We start from the raw sequence: 11,628 nt of genomic DNA on the forward strand, positions 1-11,628 counted from the left end.
TTTTACAACTTACATTTATCTCTTTTATCCATTTTGAGTTTATTTTTGTGTATGCTGTTAGTTGGTGGTCTAGTTTCATTTTTTTGCATGTATCTGTCCAATTTTCCCAGCACCACTTATTGAAGAGACTGCCTTGACACCATTGTTTGTTCTTGCTTTCTTTGTCAAATATTAATTGAGCATAATGACTTGGGTCGATTTTTGGGGTCTCTATTCTGTTCCATTTACCTATATGCCTGTTCTTGTGTCAGTACCAGGCTGTTTTAAGAACAGTAGCTTTATAATATAGCTTGATATCTGGTATTGTGATTCCTCCAACTTTGTTCTTCTTTAAGATTGTTGCGGCTATTTGGGGTCTTGGAAGTGTACGTTTACTGGATAGGGTATTCTAGGTTAGTGTGTTTTTCTTTTTTGTTTGACATTAAACATTTCACTCTACTCTCATTGTTTGAATGATAAGAAGTCTGATGTAATTCTTATCCTTGTGCCTCCCACATAAGATGTCTTTTTTTACTCCGGCTTTTCTTTATATTTTCATGCAGCCTAAATAGATATACTAAGTTATAGATTTTTTTTTTTGCTTGTTATTTTGTTTAATGTTTGCTGTAGGTGTCAGAGGCTTCTGTTTTCTCTACTTTTCTTGCCCCCTCCCTCTGCTTTATTTTTTTTTTAATCATTTCTAAGAACTTCGTAAATAGAGTTTGTTTTTTGAAGATTTTTCTGTTGTAATTCGATTTTACTCAAACTGTATTGAACTGGATGGTGGTAGGGGGTGTGGGATGCAAAGCATTCTATAATAGTATGATTACACCTTAGTCTTTTAGTGTGCCTGTGTACTGGGGCTGTGACTTTCACAAGTGTCTGTTAGCCTGCCCTCCCACTCCTCCCAGTATATAGTAAGACAGGAAGGCCAGAGGATGCTGGAGTTAAATAATGGCTCTTTCCCCTACAAAGCTCTCTAGTGAAGTAGTTTCCTTTGCAGTGTTAGCCTTCATTGTGTAGAATGCTCTAGAAATATTTTCCTTATTTTCTTCTTCTTGTATCTAGAATGTGAGGATATTTTTTGAAATTTTCAATATGAAAACTTGGTGGGATTCTTGGAGGTGAAATCTACAAAAATTTGGACTATGGTCACTGGGGTTTCTAATTCTCACACATTGAGTCTCCAGCAATTAGTTGAAGTGACCATGTGTTCCAACCAAGTTATGACTCCAGAGGTTTCTGTTCCAGGTAAGCTATTATAGACTGTAATTCACTGTGTTTGCTTATTTCTACAGAGTCCAGGTGGTACTTTGTCCTAATTCTCTTATGGGTCTAATAAAGGTAATTGCCTTTCTGTTTGTTCAGCTATTTTCTTGGAGTGATGGAATGACAACTCAAAGTATTTTACATGTTGGAGCTGAAATTTGAAATCCCATAATCACATATTAATGCCAAGAAACTATTTTACAAGTTAAAAAGAAAAAAAGAAGTGTGTGAGAAAGAAAATTTATATAATAAAATGTTTCAATACATGGTCTCTATTTTTGACCATTTGAAACATACTTTTTGAATGTTAATTCCCATAGTCTAAATTAATGATGATGCTAGATTGTTTTAGGATTTTTATCTAATTAAGCATATGAAAATGGCCTTATAAATATTAATGTCAATTAAGAACTAATATATTTGGTGATGGCATTCACTTTTTTTCCCTATTGACTAATAGTAACTTGAATCCAAATAATGCAAAAAATATACTGATAGTATCATTCAATTACTTTTGGAATATCTCTAATAATTTTCCTTTCCCACATATCTCAAGATAGTAAACATATGCTATATTATTTTTTCTCTAGTATTTATGAGGACAATATGTGGTAACTTATAACCATATACTATAAACATCTTATATGAGAATTTTTCCTTAAAAATTGTGAGATTGAAGATTTTTTTGATTAAACTAGAGGCCTGGTGCACAAAATTCGTGCACGGGGGGGGGGGGGGTTCCTTTAGCCCAGCCTGCACCATCTCCACTTGGGGACCCTTTGGGAGACATCCCTCTTGCAATCTGGGACTGCTGGCTCCTAATTGCTCACCAACCTCCCTGCCTGATTGGCCCTAACCATTCTGCCTGCCTGCCTGATTGCCCCTAACTGCTTCTGCCTGCCTGCCTGATTGCCCCTAATCACCTCTTCCTGCCTGCCTGATAACCCCTAACTGTTCCACTGCCAGCCTAATTGCCCCCAACTGCCCTCCCCTGCTGGCTTGATCTTGCTCTCAATGGCCCTCCCCTGCCGGCCTAATCTCGCCCCCAACTGCCCTCCCCTGCCGGCCTGATTGCCCCTATCCCCCTGCCGGCCTGATATCACCCCCAACTGCCCTCCGCTGCCAGCCTGAATGCCCCTAAGTGCCTCTGACTTGGCCCCACCACCATGGCTTTGTCTGGAAGGAAGTCAGACGTCCCGAAGATGGCCAGGTGACCTGGTCTAATTAGCATATTATCCTTTTATTAGTATAGCTATATTATATAGGATAGGATTGCTTAAATGGGGGGGTAGCCTTTTTCAGCAGGAGGAGATGCTCTTGGCAGACAAAAATACATAATCCCTATATCTGGACTGATAGCCAGCTATATGCACTATACTGCCAAACCGGTCATTAAAAAATTGAACTGCTTTCTTACACCTTACACCAAACAGCTGTTGCCCTTAAAACCCCTCCTCAGCCCCCACCTTAGGTTCTGCCTTTGCAGTTCACCCAGATTAGTTTCTGATTGGTCGGTTTCTATGCCAGTCAGTGTCAAAAACTCTGCCTCCTAGGCAGCCATTGGCTTCTCGCAGTTCACCCAGATTTGGTTCTGATTGGTCAATTTCTATGCCAGTCAGCATCTCTGGGCCTATCTCCAGGCCTGATCCACAGCCTCCGCGTCAGCTGCTGATCAGGCCTTGCCTCTCTCTCTCTCTCTCTGGGCTGTGCCAGCAGCCACAGTGGCTGTGGATCAGGCCCTGCCTTTCTCTCCGGGTGTCTCTCTGGGTCTGATCCACAGCTGCTGTGCCCGCCTCAGCCCCACCCATCACCCCTGCTCCCCTGCCTGCCCCCCAGCCGCCAGCCTTGCTGTGATTGGTGCCTGTGGGCCACAGGGGAGGGACCGAGAGGTGCTCCATGTACTCCCTGGTGACCGGTCATCTGTCTGGTCATTTAGGTCATGACACCCCCTTGCCTTTTATAATGTAGATTATAGTGTCATTTTTCTATTAAATAATCAGAAATGAAAAACGTTCATTTCTGATTATTTAATGTGCCTCTAATATATTATGATAAACACTAGAAACCAAATAATGAATAAGCTCTTGTTCTTACCCTTAATTTTATCTACTGATAGTGGTCTCTGTTATGGTGACACATTAGAGAATCTTGACTAGCTCATTATTAACATAGATTAACTCACTTCAGAGAGAATTCTATGCCTCTTCTCATGAAATGTATGGCCTAAGAACTGGTATTAAAAATCAGTTTGCTGTCATTCTGTCTTTTTTAAAATGTGATTTCTTCCTATCAATAATTTGTACTGATTTGAGGTATATGCTCTAGGAAATACAAAGAGTAATTGAAATAGATTCTGATGTCAAAGAGCTTACAGTCTTGGTTGAGAGATAATATATATAAACTAGAGGCCGATGCACGAAATTCATGCAAAACTAGGCCTTCCTTCCCCCGGCTGCTGACACTGGCTTCCCTCTGGCACCCAGGACCCGGGCTTCCCTCACAGTCCTGGCTTTGTCTGGAAGATCATCTGGAAGGATGTCCGGAAGGATGCCCAGTCAAATTAGCATATTATGCTTTTATTATTATTGATATAAAGAAACCTATTAAAACCAAGGAGCAATTCATTTTCACAATTTTGTGAGCATCATCTAATCTGACATAAAGTAAATGAAAAATATAAATATTGGACCCTAGGAAAGAGAGAATTTACTTGAGTAGTGCATTGAAATATGACTTTGAGAAGATGAGGTTTAGAGAGACACGGGATATAAATATGTTTTTTACTTTGCTACAGATTTTGAATTTTCCGTCAGTATTTATTCATTGTATGGGATTATTTAATGTTCCTTAATCGCATCTGTAAGTAAAACCCACTTTTCCTTTTAAGTGTCTCTCCTTTACTCTCACATTGCTACCATACTCACAATTCTGACCGAAAATGTGTGGATGGTTTTTCCATACCTACCAAGCAACCTGTGACACAAACTGGGTGTCCCACAATTTAACTGAATTTGATGCTATCTATTTGGAGACAGAGTTAGATGCCAGGTTCAGGCTGGCTCAATCCTATCAGACTGGCTCCTCTTTCAGATGCTAATCATAAATAGCATGTCCCCAGGTTATGCACAATTTCTGTTTAACTTGACTACAAATCTGAGGTTTCCATGATTTTCTCCCCCTGGATTTGATTATTTACTAGAACTCACAGAATTCAGGGAAATACATTTACTAGTACATTATATAACAAAAGTTATGATAAAGGGTACAGATGAACAGACAGATTAAAGGATACATAGGGGGTGTCCAGCTGGTGTGCCTCAGGAGTGGAGTGTTGACCCAGGAACCAAGAGGCTGCTGCTTCGATTCTTGGTCAGGGCACATATCTGGGTTGTGGGCTGTAGGGAGCAGCTATAGGGTTAAGCCTCGGACTGACCTGTTGGCAAAGCCACAAACAAGTCCCAGCTTAGAGGGCACAGCCCTCTTAGCATAATTAAGCTTGACCTTATGACTGACTCTCCCTAGATCTTATCTGGGTAGCTAATGGGCTGTGGGAGATGCAGCAAGTGCTGCCAAAACAAGTGAAACTCACAAGAACATTATAACTATGTTGACCACTACCTTGTTTACCTCTGGCTATAAAATAAAGGCTCAGCTTGCCATCTGGATCTCTCTCTGTGGCCTTAGCCAGGCATAGGAGATCCACCTAGACACAGCTTATTCTCTTTGTCTGTCTTTTCTTCAATCCTTTGCCGCCCCCACCCCCCTCAGGCTCACCAAACCATTGGCTGAGCTGGCCTGGCACAGTGGGCATGATCCCAGTAGGAGGATGAAGGAGGCAGCTGATCAAGATATTCCCTTTCATCAATGTTTGTATCTCTCTATCCTTTTCACTCCCTCTCTCTCTGTTAATCAATACAAAAAAACAAAAATAATAACAACCACATTTTTAAAATATACATAGTGGGAAGCCTGGGAGAATACAAAGCATAGGAGGTCTGTCTTCAGGGATTTGGAGTGTATCTCCCTCCCAGTACATGGGTGTGTTTACAAATCTGTAAACTCTTCAAATCCCCTACTTTGAGGGTTTTTATAGAGGTTTGTTCACTTAGGCATGACAAATCATTAACTCTATTTTTACCTCCTCTTCTCTCTCTAAAGAATTGGGGAGTCGGTGGAGCTAGAATTTCAAGCCTCCAGTGACCATTGCCATCCAGGAGCCTACCAAATGAAAATCACAGCTATCAGCAAGGGAATTCTGGGGGATTAAAGAACTCTGTTAGGTACAAGGGTCAAAGACCAAATTTTAGAACAAAAGATGCTACTAGTGCTCCACTTAGGAAATTACAAGTGTTTTAGGAGCTCTATGCTAGGAACATATGCATATTTTCTATTATCTTACAACCTCCAATGCTAATTTTATACAGCAGTTAAAGCCATTTGTAGATGAGATCATCTATAACTATTCCACCTTAATATTACATTAACCTCAGTTGAAGGAGAAAGGGAGAAAGAATAACTGTGGTACTTTAAAAAATAACGAAAAAATACAGTTCTAACCAAATTTAATGCTGCTATATTAAAGCCATTCTCTCTGACATGTGATATTCTTATTTATCAGTATCTGCCTTTTTCTATTTCACATGTTTTTGAGAGAATAAAAAGAGATAATATATCTTGGAGCTAGAAACCTGTTGGTTATTTTTGAATTTATTATTTTAGTTTCCCTGGGTACTATATTATACTAGTAATGATTCTGTAAGACTTGTATTCAGAGTAGAAAAATACATTAAAAATGAGGCATCTTGTCGTTCCTCATATCTTTTTGTCATCTATAATGATTAAGTTCCAAAGGATATGGGATCACTCTTGTATAAAAAAATCAATAATTACAGTCTTCCTTTTGGAATTGAGAGGACTCTAAGAATATGTGGAGCATAAGAGCTTGCCAATACATTTTATCTTATTTTTTTAGAATGATGTATGTTGAAGAAAATGCCATTGTGTAGGAAATGACCATGCTTTAAGTAGTACAATGTCATTCACCTTTTATTTTTTTTTTTTAAATAATTGAAGTCATTTTTCTCTGTGACCAATCCTTCTTTTAGAGCAAGGATTAAAATGTTATTCCATTGTTCACCTTCAGGAAAGCAGTTGTCATGCACATTTATGGCAAGTGCCTGTGAAGAAATGGAATAGTCCAGTACCACAGAGAACTTCGTACTGTGCAGACAGCCATTGGCCATTACATTATATCATATTGTTTCATTGCTATATTGGCATTGTAACTAGTATTTGCCTTAATTGAGTTTATATAATTAATTCTAAATCATATATCTAGATTAAAATACAAAAGATAATATACTTAAAGAAAATTCTAATTGATCAACCATTATAACACATCAATCTAAGTTGGTATTGTTAGGTCTGATCAAATAGTCAAATTGATATCTCCTCCCCTGAGAAACTGACCTTAGATCATCTTGCAACTGCCATTCCCTTTTGCCCAGACCACATTCCATTTGCTAAGACCAGTATCTTTCCCCTTCAGAACTGCCCAGGATCTGGACCACCCAGATAATTCCCCAACAAAAAAGCCCACCTAGAGTACTTTATAATCTCTGAACCCCACCCCTTGATGTTAATGCCATTTTGGGGCTCAGCCCATTTGGTTTTCAGATGATCTAATACTATCAAATAAAAGAGTAACATGCAAATTAACCATCACTCCACTACACCCACTAGCCACGCCCACCAGCCACACCCACCAGCCAATCAGGAGCAAATATACAAATAAATCCAACCAAGATGGCTACGGCCACAGAGAGCAAGAAGGAGGCTTAGGTTTCCCCGGCAATGGAGGAAGCCAAGCTTTCCGCCTGCCCTTGCCGGCCTAGACTTCCACTCAAGGCTACAAAGTTTCAATGATAGAAGATACATAAACACAAACAGAAATGGCGGCAGCCACGGAGCTGGAAGAGCAGGGGGCTAGGGTTGCCCCAGGTGATGGGAGGAAGCCAAGTTTTCCGCACACCCTGGCTGGCCCAGGCCTCCACTCCAGGCTACAAAGTTTCAATTGTAGAAGATAAATAAACCCCAGATAATAGGGCCTCTGCTTGGGTCGCCAGGAGGCATGGCTGGCCTGCAAACCACCACAGGCCCCTTGCTCAGGCAGTGCCACACCCCAAGGGAACTCCCACCCTGATGCGGGACATCCTTCAGGGCAAACCAGCTGGCTCCCACCCATGCACCAGGCCTCTATCCTATCTAATAAAAGAGTAATATGCAGATTGACCATAACTCCAACATACAAGATGGCTGCCCCCATGTGGTCAAATATCCTTCCCCCATGTGGACACAAGATGGCCACCACAAGATGGCCAGCAGGGGAGGGCTGTTGGGAGGGACCATGTCTGCAAGGGAGGGCAGTTAGGGGCGATCAAGCCTGCAGGGGAGGGCAGTTAGGGGCAAACAGGCTGGCAGGGGAGCAGTTAGGCATCAATCAGGTTGGCAGGGGAGTGGTTAGGGGTGATCAGGCTGGCAGGCAGAAGCGGTTAGGGGCAGTAAGGCAGGCAGGCAGGTGGTCAGTTGGGAACCAGCAGTTCTGGATTGTGAGAGAGATGTCTGACTGCCCGTTTAGGCCCGACTGGAATCGGGCCTAAATGGGCAGTCGGACATCCCTCGAGGGGTCCCAGATTGGAAAGGGTGCAGGCTAGGCTGAAGGACACCCCCTTGCATGAATTTCGTGCACCGGGCCTCTAGTCTATACTAATAAAAGGGTAATATGCTAATTAGACCAGGTTGACCAGACATCTTCTGGACATCCAACTTCCTTCAGGATAGTTAGGGGGTGACCACACCAGCAGGGGGATGGTTAGGGGGTGACCAGACCAGCAGGGGGGCAGTTAAGGGGCAGCCAGGCTGGCAGGGTGTGGTTAGGGGGCAGCCAGGCTGGTAGGAGTGCGGTTAGGGGGCTGCCAAAATGGCAGGGGACCAGTTAGGGGGCAATCAGGCCGGCAAGCAGAGGCAGTTAGGGGTGATCAGGCAGGCAAGTGGTTAGGAGCCAGTGGTCCTGGATTGCGAGAGGGATGTCCAAAACTGGCAGTCGGACATCCCCTGAGGGGTTCTGGATTGGAGAGGGTGCAGGCCAGGCTGAGGGACCCTTCCCCTATGCACAAATTTCATGCACCATGCCTCTAGTCTATATAATAAAAGCCTAAGTGACTGTTATGGCACAATGACCAGGACGACTGGTCGCTATGATGCGCACTGACTACCAGGGGGCAGACGCTCAATGCAGGAGCTGCTCCCTGATGGTCAGTGCGCTCCCACAGGGGGAGTGCTGCTCAGCAAAAAGCCAGGCTCAAGGCTGGTGAGTGCAGCAGTGGTGGCAGGAGCCTATCCCACCTCCATGGCAGCACTAAGGAGCCGCAAGCCGAGCAGTAAGGAGCAGTGAGCAGGTGGGTGGTAAGGAGCAAAGGGTCCCAGACTACAAGAGGGTGCAGGCCGGGCTGAGGGACCCCTGCTAGTGCACAAATTTCGTACATCAGGCCTCTAGTAAATTCATAATTCTTTACCACTTTTTGCCTCCTACAGCAACCCCAACAGGTATAACTCAGTGTATAAAAATGTTTATTTTGTATATTAATGTATGAAAAATGTTTATCAAGTCAGTCTATGAAATGAATGGAGGGACCAGGCCTGCAAGGGAGGGCAGCTGTGGGCAATCTGGCCAGCAGGACAGGGCAGACCTGTAGTCCTAAATCAGGATATATAGAACTAGAAGTACATAAGAAGGCACTAAAAGGAAGGCAAACTGTACACATTTTATAACCATAAAACCCAATACTTTTAAGTTTTTTACACTCCACACTTGTTACCTGTTTATTTATTTTTAAATTACTTAAAAATGTTACTATCTAATTAACTCTTTCATTCTATTTTTTAAAAAAATATATTTTATTGATTTTTTACAGAGAGGAAGGGAGAGGGATAGAGAGTTAGAAACATCAATGAGAGAGAAACATTGATCAGCTGCCTCCTGCACATACTGGGGATGTGCCCGCAACCAGGGTACATGCCCTTGAAGGGAATTGAACCTGGGACCCTTTGGTCTGTAGGCCGACGCTCTATTCACTGAGCCAAACTGGTTAGGACGCTTTCATTCTATTTTATATCATCCTGCAAGTTTAGAAATAGCATATATTTAATTTGCTAGATTAAAATAATCTTTTGCTAGGTTAGAATATGAATTTCTGTGATGTATTTATTTTCATTTATTTTTTACTGAATTTATTGAGGTTACATTGGTTAAAAAAATTATATAGGTTTCCAGTGTACAATTTTGTATATTATACTGTGTGTTCACCATCCAAAGTCTAATCTACTTTTGTCACCATTTAACACCCCATTTAATCTTTTCAATCTGCCCCCACTTCCTTTACCCTCTGGTAATCACTATAGTGTTGTCAGTGCCTATGAAGTATTATTGTTTCTGGTTTTTTTTGCTTAATCCCTTCAACTTTTCACCCAGTCTCCAAGTACCCCTCCTCACTGACAATTTTCAGTATGTTTTGATTTTGTTCATTAGAATCCAAATATAAGTGAAATCATATGGTACTTGTCTTTCTTTAACTGGCTTATTTCAATTAGAATAATACTTTCCACGTCCATTCATGCTGAAACAAATGATAAGATTTTCTCCTTCTTTACAGCTGAGTGGTATTCCATTGTGTAAATGTACCATAGATTTTTTTTTTTTATTCACTCATCCACTGATGTGCAATTGGGCTGCTTCCAAATCTTAGCTATTGTAAGTAGCATTGCAATGAACATAGGGGTGCATGTATTCTTTTGAGTCAGTGTTGCAGGTTTCTTTAGATATATTCCAAGAAGTGGAATTGCTGGGTCATAAGACAGTTCTATTTTTAATGTTTTGAAGAAAATACATACTGTGTTTTCTACAGTGGCTGCCCCAATCTGCATACCCACCAACAGTGCATAAGGAATTTCTTTTTTCCACATCCTCTGCAGCACTTATAATTTCTGGATTTATTGATGAACGCCATTCTGACAGTGTAAGGTAACAGCTCATTGTGGTCTTATTATGCTTTTTTTGATGATTAGTTATATTGAGTCTCTTGGCCATCTGTAAATCCTCTTTGGAAACATGGATATTTAGGTGGATTACCCATTTTTTAATTAGATTATTTGGGGGGTGGTTTGTGTGTAAGTTGTGTGAGTTTTTATAATTTTTTTATATTAAACCTTTACCAGATATATCATTGCCAAATATGTTCTCCCAATTGATAGGTTGTATTGTCAATTTGTTGATAGTTTCCTTTGCTGGGCAAAACATTTTGAGTTTGATACAGTAACTTTTGTTTATTTTATTTTATTATTATTTTTGTTTCCCGAGGTTTAAGAGAAATGTAAGTAAAAATGGAGCAATGTCTGAGAGTTTACTGCCTATATTTCCTTTTAGGAGTTTTATGGTTTTGGGTTGCATATGCAAGTCTTTAATCCATTTTTATATGGTATAAGAAAGTGGTCTACTTTCATTTTTTGCATGTATTTGTCCATTTATTGACTGGACATTACTTATTTTAAAAATATTTATTGTTGAAAGTATTACATAGATCCCTTTTGACCCCTTTTAGCCCACCCTAACCCTTTACCCCCGGCCTTCACACCACCCTATTGTCCATGGTCATGGGTTCTGCATATATACATACAAGTTCTTTGGCTGATTTCCCATCCACCTACCACCTCTGCCTTCCCGCTGAGATTCAACAATCTGTTCTATGCTTATATGTCTCTGGATCTATTTTGTTCATCAGTTTATTTTGTTCATTATATTCCACCTATGAGGATCATGTGGTATTTGTCTTTCTCTGACTGGCTTATTTCACTTAGCATGATACTGTCCAGGACCCTCCCTGCTGCCCAAAGGGTAAGAGATTCTTTTCTTTAAGTGTTGCATAATATTTCATGGTATAAATATATGACAGCTTTTTTATCTATTTATCTGATGGGTACTTGGGCTGTTTATAGATCTTGGCTGTTGTAAATTACCCTGCTATGAACATAGGGTGCATGTATTTTTTCTTATTGGTGCTTTGGGTTTCTTAGGATATATTCCTAGAAGTTGGATCACTGGGTCAAATAGCAGTTACATTTTTATTTTTTTGAGGAAACTCTATACTGCTTTCCGTAACGGCTGCACCAGTCTGCATTCCCACCAGCAGTGTACTATGGTTCTCTTTTCTCCACATCCTCATCAGCACTTGTCATTTGTTGATTTGTTGATGGTAGCCATTATGACAAGTGTGAGGTGATATCTCATTGTCATTTTAATTTGCATCTCTATATGATCAGTGACTT

The sequence above is a fragment of the Cnephaeus nilssonii genome (assembly GCF_951640355.1).
Source record: "Cnephaeus nilssonii genome assembly, chromosome: 1".
Lineage (NCBI taxonomy): Eukaryota > Metazoa > Chordata > Mammalia > Chiroptera > Vespertilionidae > Cnephaeus > Cnephaeus nilssonii.